Source organism: Ochotona princeps, chromosome 8, assembly GCF_030435755.1.
Source record: "Ochotona princeps isolate mOchPri1 chromosome 8, mOchPri1.hap1, whole genome shotgun sequence".
Lineage (NCBI taxonomy): Eukaryota > Metazoa > Chordata > Mammalia > Lagomorpha > Ochotonidae > Ochotona > Ochotona princeps.
Genome location: NC_080839.1, coordinates 56,205,180 through 56,220,384, shown reverse-complemented (window position 1 = coordinate 56,220,384; position 15,205 = coordinate 56,205,180).

The following is a 15,205-nucleotide window of genomic DNA, read 5'->3' as shown; positions in this document are numbered from 1 at the left end:
GCCCCAAACAGGCAAATCCATAGAGACAGAAAATGGGCTAGTGATTGCCAGTAGAGGCAAGGGGTAGGTAATGTTCAGGGAATGTTAACAAGCAGTGAGATTTCCTTAGGGACAACAAAAATGTTCTAAAATTAGAGCTTCGTGATGGTTTCATAATTCTGTGAATATACTAAACAAGCATGGTATGCTTTATACAACTTCATGAAATTTAAAACATAAACACAATGAAACGTCTTTTTAAATGAGGGAAAGGACCTAAACTCCAAGTGACTTTCCTTGCCATTTGTTGCTGTTGTTTTGTTTTGCTTTACTTTGTTTGGTTTGTTTTTTAGAGAGCGAGGGATCATCTCCTGCATGCTCTAGTTTACTGCCTAGACAGATGGCTGCAGAAATGGGAACTGGGCCAAACAAAGTCAGGCACCAGGAGCATCTTCCAGGTCTCCCATGTGACTGCAAGGGCCCAGGCACTTGAGCCATCTACCATCACCTTCCCAGACACATTGACAGTAAGCTGGATTGAAAGTTGGAGCAGGTAGGACTTAAACTAGTGCCCATATGGGATGCTGGCATGCAGGCAGTGGCTTTATCCCTGATCCCTTGTCTTTCTTCTAAGAATCTGTGTTCTATCAATTACCATTCCTGTGCATATATGATTCTCACTGATTCAAGAATAATTTGGCACTTTCTTCCAAATGAACAGAACTTACAAGTTCAGATCACCTTGGCTTCCCTCACTTCATTCTTAAAATCATTGTTTGCTTCTATATTTATCCATTCTTGGTCTTTACTTCTTGTTTTCTAATCATGCAGCTCCGTTGGAGTATTTGAGCTGCACAGGATTTTACAACCATGTACGTTAGACTTGTTGAGTGTTATAACTTCTTCATATCAGCTGCCTCCTTGCAAAAAAAGCAGGGGGAAGGAGGTTTTCATCCTTTTATGATGCATTTAGAAACCCTTGCTTATACTCAAGGTTTGACTTACCACAAACTTGTGTCTGTGTAATACAAAATTAAATGCAGAATGTTAACTACTGCATCCAGCTGTTACTGAGCCAATGAAGTGAGTATTGTATGGTCTTACAGAAAGAGCATCCTCTCTTTCACTTGTGCTCCTCCATGCCAACTCTGCAACTGGGAAATAGGAGTCATGAAGACATTTTTCAGAAAACCAGTTTTTAAAAAATGGAATTTCAAAAACAAACAGCAATCCTCCTGGCCCCAATGTTAGTTCCCACAGGACTATCCTTTTCTAACCTTGCTGAACCATGTAGCAATCCCATTGTGATTTATGAAACCTGCTTGTGGTTTTTACATATGGGCCCTTCTGCACAGATTGTCATAATATCAATGAGGCACATGCGCAGACCTGGGAGGCGGAGAGCAGAGTATAGCTTGGGCTGTGGTGGCCCAGGGAGCTCTGCCAAGGGCAAGCCACAAATCTCCTGCAGGCAGGACTGAACCTGATCCAGTTGCCCAAAGGGATGGGGAATAACAACTACCTGACTGGAGAGGTTGGGCAGCCTGAGGGAGCAAGCCCCCTTTCTTGTTCTTACCATCCTATTCTCAGAGATACTAAAAATGTGGCTGGCATTAGTTTACTTTTCTCCCCAGTAAACTCTCTCACAGCCCTGTCTTTTATTTTTTATGGCTTATGTGAATGCTTTGATATTTTTCTATTTCTTCTTCCCCTCAAGAACCCATTCTTAAACATGCAACATAATGACAAGAAATACACAGTTATTCAAGACAGCATACAAGCAGTTTACATTTTTCACTTCACTTTGCCCAAAGGGGAGTTATTTTTTTTCCTTTTAAGGTGTTTCCAACTACAAAATTAGGGGAGGAGAGAGGGCAGGCCACACATGAAGAATGTGCACTCTGGTTGACTTGAGTTCACTTTCAAGTTTAGAGCCAGGAAGCTGAAAACCAAAACAAATGGCAATGTATTTGGCTACATGTGGTAGGAAATGACCTTTGCTGTAATCATAAAATAATTTAACGTAAAAAAAACCCTTTAATGATAACTAACAATCTTTTCAATTAATGTTTTTTGTTTTAAACTGGGCTTCTATAGTAATTCCTCAAGAGAGATCCTACTTTGCTAAATAGGCATGGTTGGTGTTGTGGTAGAGGAAAGAGACCACAGACCGTATCCCTGGGCCCTGGGACCAGAGCCTGGTGGTTAAGGTTACAGAGCCTCACATGCAGAAGACTATTGGCAAATAGTTGAAGGGAAAACCATAGCAATCAATAGTATCACAAAGGAAGAACATCAAATGAGGAAGAAAGGGACCCAAGGATGAGCCTCAATGACATCAACAGATGGAGGAAAATCAGAAGAAGCAGTGTCCTAAAGGAAGTGGGAAAGAGGAGTCATCAGTGGGAAAGGACAGAAGCAGAGAGGGTGCCCCAGGGAGGCAAGGTGAGAGGGTTAGAAGAAGGAAAAAGCAGGCAAGCATGCCAAAGGAGCAGGAAGGCTGGGGCAGAGGAGGAGCCGTTGCACCTGTTCTTACACAGGTTACAGGTGATCTTGGCAGAAGCTGCTTCAGGGGTGTGGTGAGAACTGAAATGCACAAGCAGTGCAGGAGAGAATGGGAAGTAAATATTGCATTGATGGACTCTTCAGGACTCCTGAGTGCACATGCTTAGGGCGGCAGTGGGATGACAACGTCAAGTCATGGCAGAAAGGCCATTGGGATCTGATGTTTGAGATGGAAGAGTCTAGAATATATCTGTCCACTGATCAGAATGCTTCAGAAGAGAAAGAGAGGTTGATGTTGTTAGACAAAGATGATAAATTCCCAAAAGCAGAGTATCTGAGTCAACGAGCAGGTGGTAGAAGAGGAGCAGACATAATTTCTGAAATAGAAAAAAAAGGGTGAAGCAATAAATGCAGATGTCTCACAGATATTGCTGTGAAAAGAGAGTGTTCCTGCAGGGTTGATTCCCTTTTTTAAAGGAAATATGAACCTGGAATCACAGCTGAGAAAAGAGGGTGTGTGTGTGTGTGTGTGTGTGTGTGTACGCATACACGTATGCACATACAGAGGTTTGGAGGGAAAGAAGTGATATTGATGACTTGAGGATAAAGAAGCAGGGCAAGAACTTTATGAAGGCTGGGAGCAAGCGCTAGAGGACACGAGGACAGCGGCAACAGGCAGTGTGTAGGCTCTTGAGGCCTCTTGCCCTGACTTTAATGGAAAAGTCAGAACATTTCATGTTCTCAGGCTACCTTCAGCAGCTCCAGCGCACATGAGGACTTCTCCAGGTAGTGGGGCTTAGCCATTGTCAGATTACAGTGGGATGATTACAATGGAGCAAAAGTGAGTCAAGAAGATAAAGACGTGTGGTCATAGAAACCATTCCAAGAAAAGAGCAGAAAAGCAAAGATTTGGGACAGGATTGCAGGTTGGCTGGTAATACAAGCAAGCAAACAAACTGCTAAAAAAAAAACAAAAGCCACTGAGATTGAAGTCTGTGATGATTTTTTTTACAATTGTGGAGTTGGGGCATAAAATCTTAGTATTTTTAAAAATTAGAGCAGGAGAGGACCAGCACAGTGGCTCAACAGGCTAATCCTCCACCTGCAAGTGCCGGCATCCTATATAAGCAGTGAAGTTTGCCTCAAGACCATGTGGGAGACTCCTGGCTCCTGGTCTTCGACAGGCTCAGCTCCAGCCATTGTGGCCATTTGGGGAAATTAGAACAGGTAAGATAAGAGAACAGGGAGGCAATCAGATAGTACGGTAGAAATTGACTTGTTGAAAATCTTGTAGCAAATGATAAAATTCAAAAATTGAGAATGGAGCTGTGAAATGTTCTTGATTTCCACTTGAAAACTTCCCTGCCCTTAGTTTACAGCCACTATTAGATTTAATTCCTTTCAGGTGTTTAGGTCTCAACTAAAATGACTGAATTACCACCATCTCCCCCCTCCCATTGCTTCTGCCACTCTCCACACATCACCTTCAGACAAGCAATCCCTTCTCTCACCATTATGGTATAGTATTGGTTTGTTTGTGTGCTTCTGATCCGAATCTCTTACTAAAAGTAAACAATATAGAAGGAAATATTGCTCTTCCAGGTTGCTGTGGTATCCTCAGCAGCAGATTCCTGGCTCCTCATAGATATCATGTAAATGACATGTGACTGAATAGAAGCAGGCATGACTTCAGGAGACAATGTGCCCCAGCTTCCAGCCTCCATGGCAGAATCACGCTTAGAATATCATCTTGCCGAATGAGAGCCTCCCTTTCTGCTAGACGCAACTGCCTATGACATGGTGGAGTGTGGCTTGTTCCTTCTGGAGCTCACAGATTTAATCCCCATCATCAATTTTCAAGAGAGGAGAGATTTAACCTGACCATGTTTAAAGGTAAAGTTTTCGGGTCCTGAGCAGGAATAGAGGTCATCAAGCATGGTGAAGAGAGACCCAAAGACGGAGACACACAGGCACACTCCTTGCGCATACTGATGTCATTGCATTTCTGAGCTCTTGTTCCGTTGATCTATTCACATATTCTTTTGTCCACATCATGCTGCCCGGACTCTTGTAACTTCAGTTAGTCTCAAGTCAATTTGTCAGTTCTCTCACTTTGCTCTTTTCTTTTGTTATTATACTGGCTATTCTGAGTTCTGAGACTGCATACACTCCACACACAGTCAGTTTGCCAACAGTCACAAACTAACTCACTGGAATTTTGATGGGATGAAAAATGGTTTGGGGCCTTTTTAAGGTGATAATTCTTTCATCAGTAGGAGTGCTAATACTATACATACTTCAAAGTCTAGTCAGTACTATTTGGCAGATTAGTGGAAAACAGAGATTGAATCCCAAACCCAGTTAGAGAAAGAAAGATTAACATATGAAACAACTAGAAAACAAAAAATAATGTAAATCTTAGTATTACCTAGGTGATAAAACTAGATAATAAATTACAAGCTCGGTGAAGAAAGGGCTTTAATCAACGTGTTTTTTATACAATTGCATCCAGTTTCAAGGCCATCACCAAAACTCTTGCCTTAAAAATCCTTAGCTTATGTTTGAGTCCATGGAGGATTACATTTTTTACTATTGAATGTCATTACCACATGTGCTAGAGGAATAGGACTCATGCACAGGCTCTATTTTCAGGCAATAACCGCCTAGATAATGCCCTTGGAATCTTACTGCTTGGATAGCACAAAAGAGTTGTTGTTGCTGTTGGTAATAGAAACTTTTTTTTCCCTTAAAACTAGTTGCTTTTATTTTCTACAGGTTTACCCGGGAACACACCGAGGAAAACTAAGAGTTGCCCTGGAGAGTGGGTTTGGAGGAATTCGTCAGTGCTTTTTTTCACCAGAATTTGGATTCTAAGAATACACTTAGTTATTTCAGGCAATTTTCCAAGAAGGAAAGGAGAAAGAAACATGAGCAGGAGAAAGTAAGTATTCGGATAATTATTTTTTTTCTATGAATCTTGATGCTTGAGGCTCCCACTTCACTTCAGTAAGAATCTGCTTTTGAACCTATTGGACAAAATAACGTCTAAAATCCCACATACCAACTGAGAGTTCTGAAAGGACATTCTGTTGCTATAATGTAAAGACAGCATGACTCCTACAAAACTGAAATCTTCTTTTAAATCTTCAAAAATGCCAAGTATACCCATGGTATTAACTTTAATATCAGAGCAAGATAAAGACACTAATTGATTTAGAAAGTCATCCACCTGCTTCTTGAAGAGAATCTTATTCTAGTGTCTTGGTTTTAGTAGGAGGCAAAAAAAAAACCCAAAACCTATTTGAATGAAAAAACCATTGGCCACACATCCAGTTAGCATAAGAATCACACAATCAAACCTCATTGAGCTTAGCTGAAGGTACTTTCTATGGACTATTTACTGAGATTCTTAAGGTATTCCTAACAGTAATAACGGTGAGTGGTCAGCAGTTATATATTGAATTTTTAGTAGGTATATTGAACAATCACAGGTAATAAAATATGTTTAAATTTTGCTTGACTAATTTTTATCCCAGAACAATCTGATATTTAGTAACCCTAGTTTTTACACACATACTGAGACAAAAATTTTCCAACTGTTTTTTATTTCATAACTGTGCCACTAGCTGAACCTGGCCATTGGTGTTGGGGCTTTTGTGAAATGCAGTGTGTTTGCACTTCTGTTCACCTGTAACCTACCTAGCAATCTCATCCTCTATTCACTGTGTATTTTCATTCTCACCAATCTGTTAATGAAGTGGTTATGTTCCACTTTCGTCATAATTAGGGTTCACTTAGTTCAAGTGCTTTGTAATTAATCTTTTATGCTAATTAGTCCTTTATACATTAATGCTTCGCCAAACACGGGAAAGCAAAACATTTTTAAATTAAACATCCTCCACCTGGGATGGGGTAACAGAACAATGCTCTGTTGAAAAACTGGCTCTCAGATTTGTGTTTGGAAAGCAGGAGACACCACCCACCTGAGCCAAACCTTGGACCCATTTTTCTTAACATAAAAAGATCCCTCATTAGCTATTTTAAGGCTAAAACATTAAAACAGATAGAAAAAGATTTTTTAATTTTTATCTCTATGTCTAGTTGAGATTTCTTTGTTAGAGTCTTAAGGTGGCTTGTGGAGCCAAAGCAAATGCTGGTACCTGCCCTGATACCCACAGGGAAGAGGCCCACTTGATTTTCTGTGGCTGGGTGTGCAGCTTCACTACCCTGCCTGTTTCCTAATTTCTAAAATATGGCTCTTCCTTGGGAGTCATTTGAGAGACAAAAAGGAATTTGTGTCATCAGAATGTCTTAGGACTGTTCCCCTGAGAGGTGAAGTGCTCAACGTATATGATGAACATTGTAGTTATCATCATCAATACTCGCCAAGACCGCAGTCACAGCCTGGCAAAGCTACTCAAGCAACGTGGAGAACAACTTGGTTCCTATTCCTTGGGATTCTGTACCCTTTCCTCTCTGCCCTGTGCCAAGAACATTCTGGGTCCGGGGGCACCACCAAGTACCTGCAGGAAAGCTCCAGGGAGGACATCGGGCAGTGCTGAACCATGAAGGTATTCCATGACCACAGTGTACTGCTGGAGAAGCCCTTTCTACTGCCCCACCATGGGAGAGCGCCAGGCATGGCACTGCTGGGGTTGGTCCCCTGACTAGGGAGCCACTAGCCCAGGGCCGCAGCACTGGTTCTGCTGTGTCTTTGTGTTGTGCCTGCACACAACACCATGTGTTTCTGGCTTCCCCTGGAGGAGAGCACTATGGTTTGAATGCATCCTCTCAAAACCCGCACATTCCAAACCAACAACAGTGAGATGTGAGATTTTGAGAGGTGATGCCATGAAATATGACAGCAAAAAGGCTCTCAAATGCCGACATCTTGATCTTGAAATTCCCAGCCTCGAAGACTGAAATCAAAACTTTAAAATATATATAGATACTCATTCTGTGATATTCCCTGTCCTTCCCAATAATTCCCTGGAATTCCCTGGCAGAGGAATTATTGGGTCAGAGACTCCAACCTTTCTTTTATTTGTCTTGTGGTATAGCCTGCCAAATTGCTTTCTGAAAAGATTGCAGCAATTTCCACGACCTGCTATGAATAGCACATGAGAATTCTGGTCTCCAACATTATTAATATTGACTATCTTCTTTAGAAACAAATCTGTGTCAAACCAGCAGACTACAAAGAGCATTTCAATATCATTTGATTTCTGTGTTTCTAACTTTTTCATAAAGTATTCTGGAATTCTTTTCTCATCCATATTGTATTTGTGATGCTAATGTTCATTGTTTCTTTTTGACTGCTTCTAGACCTTTTATGCAGTTTTTAGTCACATCCCCTCTCAGAATTTGTCCTTTCAGACAAAAGTTACAGTCATTGTCATGCTGTTGGGGGCACAAGGGCCATCCTCCCACATCACCGTCATTCCAGCCACCTTGCCCCAGCTGCCGCTGTCACAAGACAAACTTTCCCAAGTGCTAGTCTGCAGTTTCTTCCTACATTACGCTGAAAACCTACCGACAAGCGTGTTGATCTGTGTGACCCAGACTTGATGGGCGTTCTTGGGATCCCTTGTACAAAGACACAGGCCCCTTTTGTATTATGTGAAAAGCACTCCAGCCCTTCATTTATGCATGTGACTGGGAATTTGATTTCCCTCTGGTTACGTACATTCTATCGCTTCCCACCAAAGTCTGGTGCCCATTTGCTTCCCAATCCCACAGATTCACAAACTAATGTTTATAACGTGCATGTCACAATAAATATTACAATAAACATGTTATAAAAAGTATCAGAATCTGATTGCTCAATGTCATAAACAAAACAAGGCACATAACCTTTATCATTAATAACAACTTTAATAGCAATTCATGAACTATATGGTATCCATGAATTTTATGTCATTGTAGCCACAATTGTCAAGAAAATTCTTATTGTCATTTTACAAATGAAGACACTGAATGTTCCAGTCAAATGTTTGAGATTAAAGAGTTAAAAAATGTGAAAACAGGTCTCCTGACCTACACCCAAAATTTTTTCTATTGAAACTTGTTTCCTATTTTGAATCCAATTTTCTACTCGTAACACCATTTTTTTTTTAAGATTTATTTTATTTTCACTACAAAGTCAGATATACTGAGAGGAGGAGAGATAGGAAGTGGAGCTGCCGGGATTAGAACCAGCAGCCATGTAACACCATTTTTTAAAAAAAGTTTTTATCGGGTTTGGGCCTTGGGTTTGGGGGCAAGTGCCGCTCCTCACAGTGTGACGGCTGTGGGGGGTGCCCCTGCTGGGTCAGACCCAATGCTGGGGGCTCACACCAGGGACACTGCCGCAGCGCAGTGAACGAGTCCTTGGCCTCACCCAGGACCCAAGAGAGCTATTTCCTCAGGGTAGGTGCGCCATGAGGGAACTTGGGAACTGGGTTGGGGTTCCTAGCTCTGCCCAACTGCTAGTGTCTTGCGGCTGGGTGAGTTTGGGAGGGGTTCGGGCCTTGGGTTTGGGGGCAAGTGCCGCTCCTCACAGTGTGGCAGCTGTGGGGGATGCCCCTGCCGGGTCGGACCCAATGCTGGGGGCTCACGCCAGGGACACTGCTGCGGGGCAGTGAACAAGTCCTCGGCCTCACCCAGGGCGGCCAGCGCATCCTGTGGTGCCAGGCTTTGCCTGCTGGCCACCCAGTGGCCTGCTCTGGGGTTTTTTTAAGATATGTTCACTGCCTGGGGACACCCATGACTAAGTCCAATTTTAGTGTAGGTGAGTAGTGAATCTTGGGTGATTCCCAGTGACAGGGACATGGAAGGTTTAGGCATGCGTGGGGACTGAAACCTGGTGGTTTGGAGGGAAGTACCCAGGAGACAATTACGGTTAGTCAGACACACCAACCCAATTCGGAATACAGAAATGGCCTGTTTGCCTAGAACATCACTGATTGTCACACACCAGCCCACACCAATACTATGGATGGAGGCCTCTTTGGCAGTGATGGGTACCATTACCCAACTGTTTGGTGGAGTGGTGGAGCGGTCACATTTGGCAGGGTCAAGACTATATCCAGCATGCGAGAGAACTTGGTCTGGGGGTAGACTCTATGGGGTTGTGTGGGCCCAACCCTGTGGAAATACAAGTTCCCCTAGTTGGATACCCTAACAGGGTTGAGGTTCCCACCAAGGGGTGCGTGTGCTGGAATGGGGGCTGCGTTCTATCTAGGAAACAGTTGCAGTCACCCGAGGCACTAGTGTGGGCTGCACCAGGCCACTTCAGACCCCAACACCATCTGGTGTCATGGAGAACCAGGGTAGATGTGGGACTGACTAGGCTGGGTCTCAACCCCCTACTGAGCCATGTGTGAGCTGTATGTGGGTATGGACGAGCCATGGCTGGGCTGAAACATCCAACAACAAGAACCAGAATGGGGTGAAAGCCAGCCAGGAAAAGCCACTGTTCCTGCTAGGACAGGAGGTGAACTGAGTAGGGTCTGGTTGCGACAAAACCAGCACACATTATGGAATGCCAGGGTGAGGTTGCCTGTACTGGATTTGACTGCAGCACCCAACCAGCACACGTGAGATCTAGGAAGGGAGGGACAGAGCTGGCAGGGGGATTAAGGGGATGGTCCCCTCGCGTGGGCTGGGATGGGGACAGACCAGACTAAGCAAGGCTGCAACACCTGTGTGCTGAATGTGGACTAGATCAGGGAAAAGCTAGGCTGGGCTGATTGTTCCTGTGGGTGCAAGCATAAATTAGAGTGGGTGAGGGATGTTTGGGCTTGCCAGCAGCATCAGCTGGCAGAAGCTGGCACTGGGGACTAATTCTGTCAAGTCAAATCACAGAACCACCTAAAGAGTGTATAAACCAGGACTGAGAGAGACCTGGGAGGGAAAAAGTGGGTTCCCCCTTCCCGGGTCACTAGTCCTGCAGGAGGGCATGAAAACTAGGACGGGGGCTGAGGTGGCTAGACAGAGAGGCACTCAACAACATCCGTGAGGGCTGGATGGTTGAGTTGGTTAGATGGAACTAAGCTTTAATACCCATTGACAGGTACAAGAGCCAAATGGGATGGGGGACAGACTGGTCTACTGCTACACATACTGGCAAACCAGGGTAGGGGGTGGGCCTGGTGGGGGTTATTGTGGGTCGCCCCGACTAGGCTGCAGCTCCCACTGGTTGATGTAAGGGCCGAGTATGTGCTGGGCAGAACCAGACTGGACTGCAACACCCATTGGTTCCAGTGCAATTCGGGACTGAAAACAGAACCAACCCAGCAATTGCAACCACCAGCTGATCGGGGTGATGGACTGTGCCAGGCCCTGTGCTTGCTAGAACATACAAGAATCTGGTCTGGGAATACCTCAAGGTTTCTTTGGAGATCTCCCCAATCGAACTGCTGGACTCAGAACTCTAACCAAGAAAAGACAGAAGACAGAACAGGTCAATCATTCATCTCAGCTATATGTTGGTGGCGAAATATGGGGCAAACGGAGACTTTATGATGGACCATATCAATCAGTGGACGACCTCATCGAGTGAAACTAGCAGCAATTCATAACTGGAGAACTATTAACACCACTTGAGCAAATATCTCAGAGCATGCCCCACATCCGGGACTTGGGATGGGCGGGAAACCGGGTGGGGCTTCTCCCTCAATATCCCCCTTTACCTCAGATACATGATGGAAACAATATGGAAATAATAGTCTTACCCACTTCCCTATACCCCCTGAACCTTTTTTTTTAACCGCAATTAACTATGTAAAGATTGCCAACAACAATATAATAAAATAAAAAAAAGAAGAAAAGAAAAAAAAGTTTTTATCCTGAAGTAATTTTAGATTTGCAAGTTATAAAAATGTTAGTCCTCCCTTTTTGTATACTTCTCCTTCAGCTTCTCCAAATCGTAACATTTCACATAATTGCAGTCCAATTTCCAAAACAGAAAGCTTACACTGATACACCACCATTTTCTAATCTGTAGACTTTGCTTAGTCCCCAATTTTCCCATTAACATCCATTTTCTACTCCAGGATCAAATCTAAGACAGCACACAGCATTTAGTTGTGGTACCTCAGCCGGTTTCTTTAATCTGGGACTAGTGTGTGTGTGTTTGTTTTTATTGAGTATCACACAATTGGAAAGCATCAGCTGGGTCATTTGCAGACTATCCCTTTTTGGATTTTCTGATATTTCCTAACATCAAAGTTAATTATGCATTTCTGGCAAGAATGTCACAAAGGCGACACTGAGTCCTTCTCAGAGCATCTTCCTGGGTAGTCCAGGCCCTCGAACTGTAGTCGCTGGGTTCCAATGTCTTCACTCACAAAATGTCTGTCTGACCTATTTGACACCTATTTTCCCGGGAGATACTTTGAGACTGCATAAACAGCCTGTGCATTCTCAAGTTCGTACACACTGCTGTGTTGTTTGTTAAATAATGTTGTCTGCTTCATCGTTCTTCTCTTACTAGTTGGAGTTCTTCTGGAGGAAAGGGCTTTCACTTCTCTCCACTTATCTAATAGTTTGATAATTTAGTTACGTCAGTGGGTGCCCAAAATTATCATATTGTCTTCTTATTAGTGATATGGTTATTTACCTTGCATTTCACCACATGTGGCTGTAAAAGAGCCTCTTCAAATTGGCCCCTGCATCCCTGATATATGACTATCATTTTCTGAGCCTTTCCTTGTTTATTGGTCTCTAACATTCCATGCATATCTTGTACCTTGCCAATTTCAGACCTAGGATCAGCTATTTTCCAATGAGTTCTAGTTCTGTTAATTGAAAAAAAAATCAGAAAAAGGAATCTCATTCTTTTATGTGAACACTGGGAGTAGGCTTTGTCACTTCTGGGACTCTGCAGCAAACAGAGCTAGGATGGGGTGTGTGTGTGTGTGGGCATACACAAACCGCACACCACCCCAAACTCTAAATAGAGATAGGGTGCTCTATCTTTATTAATTTTTCTCCTTTAATAGATTTTTTCTTGTTGAATTTTATTGGCTAATATTTCTAGTACCATGTCAAATAATTGTAGATATTAGTGATGTATATAGTGGATACCCTTTTTGAGATCCTGATCTTAACAGTAATGCTTGCAGAATCTCCCCATCGAGTACTAAAGCAGAGTATAGGACAAAGTTACACATAAACCCACACATACTTTACTAAAGTCTCCATTAATTTTTTTTTGAGTATGGTTTACCAGCAAACAGTCTACATTCAGACAACAAGGTACGCAAAGACCGACAAAGGCAAACAGACACTAACCAAATACGCCAGGCTTAAGTGTAAAAATCTTGGTCAGAAAGAACCATAGTCATCTAATTTTGTATTTTTAAGAAGTTTTTATTTTTCAACACTAATGACAAGATCAGGAGAATATAAAGGTGCCCAGGATTCTGATTAGGCTTCATAGAAGATTGAAAATAACAAATAACTTTTAAAAAATTGTAGCTTTATATGCAGATTAAAATTTAAAGGGTGACACTAAAAGTTTGATAATGCAATCCTTAGACCCCCAAAACAAAGTGTGGTAAGGAAAGGACAGCAGAGCTAACTTCATGTATCTAACAGAAGAAAGAAGCACAAAGGTAATAAGTAAGAAATACACAAAAGGCACATAAATCAAGTCAACTGTATCAATAATTACGATCAATATATTCAAGTTAATAAGATGTACAGATGAATACATTGGAATTGTTTAAGTGCAAATTTTTGAAAATTGAACGTTATGTAAAAGATTATCAATGCAAACAGGGGTTCAGCATAAAGACCTAGTGTGGCTGAATGCATTTATTGGTCCCATGTTCTCATTGCTCTCCTAGCCATGGTCTTCCCATCACCTCTCCATGGACAGCCCTGTTCCAGGCCCTTTGACTTGGGTTTAGCCATGGAGCTTACTTTGGCCAATGGAGAGGGTGTGAAATGACAGTGTGCTAAATATAAAACTGAGCCTTCACATATTTCCTCTTGCCCTCTTACAACCTTGTCAATGCCATGACAGGAGCTTCCCCCAGACAGCTACGGCCCCAGCAGCACAGACCCCCCAACCCCCAATCAACATAGGGTGAACTGAACTTCCACAGCCAGCCCACAAGGCCCACGGTGAGGAGTGGAGCTGCACAGCTCACCCCAGCCTGGCTTGCATCAGCACAGCACAGCTGACCAGTGTGCTGTGAACCCATCTTTTATTTTACACTCCATGTGCTTACTCAGCATAATAAAGAGCTATAAGGCCCATAATCTCCTGCCCACCCTCTGAGCCCTTGTTTTGTAGAAGGTCACTCTGTAGTTCACTCATCTGCTAAATCAGCTGCCCTCTGTAATGCCAGGATCCACCGGAGAGCCTCCAGTTCCTGGTATCAACTTTTGGGTCTCCTAATCTCTTTTATGTTGCTGTAATCACAGTGATTTGTCCACATTTTTTTTCTAGTGGCCTAGAATATTGTGGGTGTTATCTAACACGTGATACTGTGCTTCCAGCTTATTTGTTTTGTAGAAGCATTTGGGAGCTTTCTTAATCTCTTTTGTTTGTAATAGGATGAGGAAAATGATTTACTCATCTTATTCTCGCTACTGGGTTTACCTTTAGCCACATCACCAATGACTCCTATCTAAGTTTGCCCTCTGATATATCCATAAGACTCCCTCCTTTGTAGTAGTAAAGGCTTTTTTTAAGTTGCTCAGTAGAATATCATTGGACCACCAGTATTTTCAACCATTTGTTAGTTGTCCATGCTTCATTAGGTTCCTAAAGGAGCCTATCTTTTGAAAGACACATTTTTTGGAGATGACTTCTTTGTTTCTGATACATTGTGATGATATGAATTTCACAAAGCCTAATAATGTTGAGAAATTTCCCATTCACATGGCATAAAACGTGCACTTGACAGTTGGGACTTGTACCATGGCTGAGCCTCTACCTACAGTTTCATCATCCCATTTAGGCAGCAATCCATGTCCCTGTGGCCCAGGAAAGCAGTGGAGACTTATTTAAGTCCTTAGACCACTGTCCTGACATGGGATACCTAGAAGAAGCTCCTGGCTTCAGATTGGCCCAGCTCTGGCCCTTGCAGCTGCAGCCATTTGTGGAGGGAACCAGCAGATGGAAGATCTCTGTCTTTTTCTCTCTGTAAATCTGCCTTTCAAATAAAAATTAATCTTTCTTTAAAAAAATATGTACTTAACAGTCATATTCAGCAGTGTCAGGATAACAAGCTTCTGCCAAAGTGCAGGGAGAAAGGACTCTCCAAACTTTGAGAGAGGAGTTCAAGGCACATCATATTTCCATGAAAAATTGATGAAGTCTCAGACATGATGTAGCCTCAGCCATTTCACCAAGCCCGTGAAATGAAAGACATAATTCTTGTTTCATACCTGCATCAGGAATCTCTGGAAAGGCCACCTCATGACTTAGACTCTCAAACCGCCAGCATACATTTTTAAAAGTCACATAAAAGAGATGAAGAATGCATTGATCTCTCTGCGTTCTATCTCCAGAGTGAAAAAATACAGAAGGGAGGCACTATTGTAAAGAGCCATCAAGTTCCCTATTTATGAGAACATAAAAAAAAATTTTAGTAGAGAATATTGTAAGAGACATTTGAGTTTTGTGCAGCACACTGTGCAAGACTAGGAGTCTAAATGCACGTAATGACAAATAGTTACTTAGGAAACAACTTTATAAGCAAAACAGAATCTCAAGCAATAATGG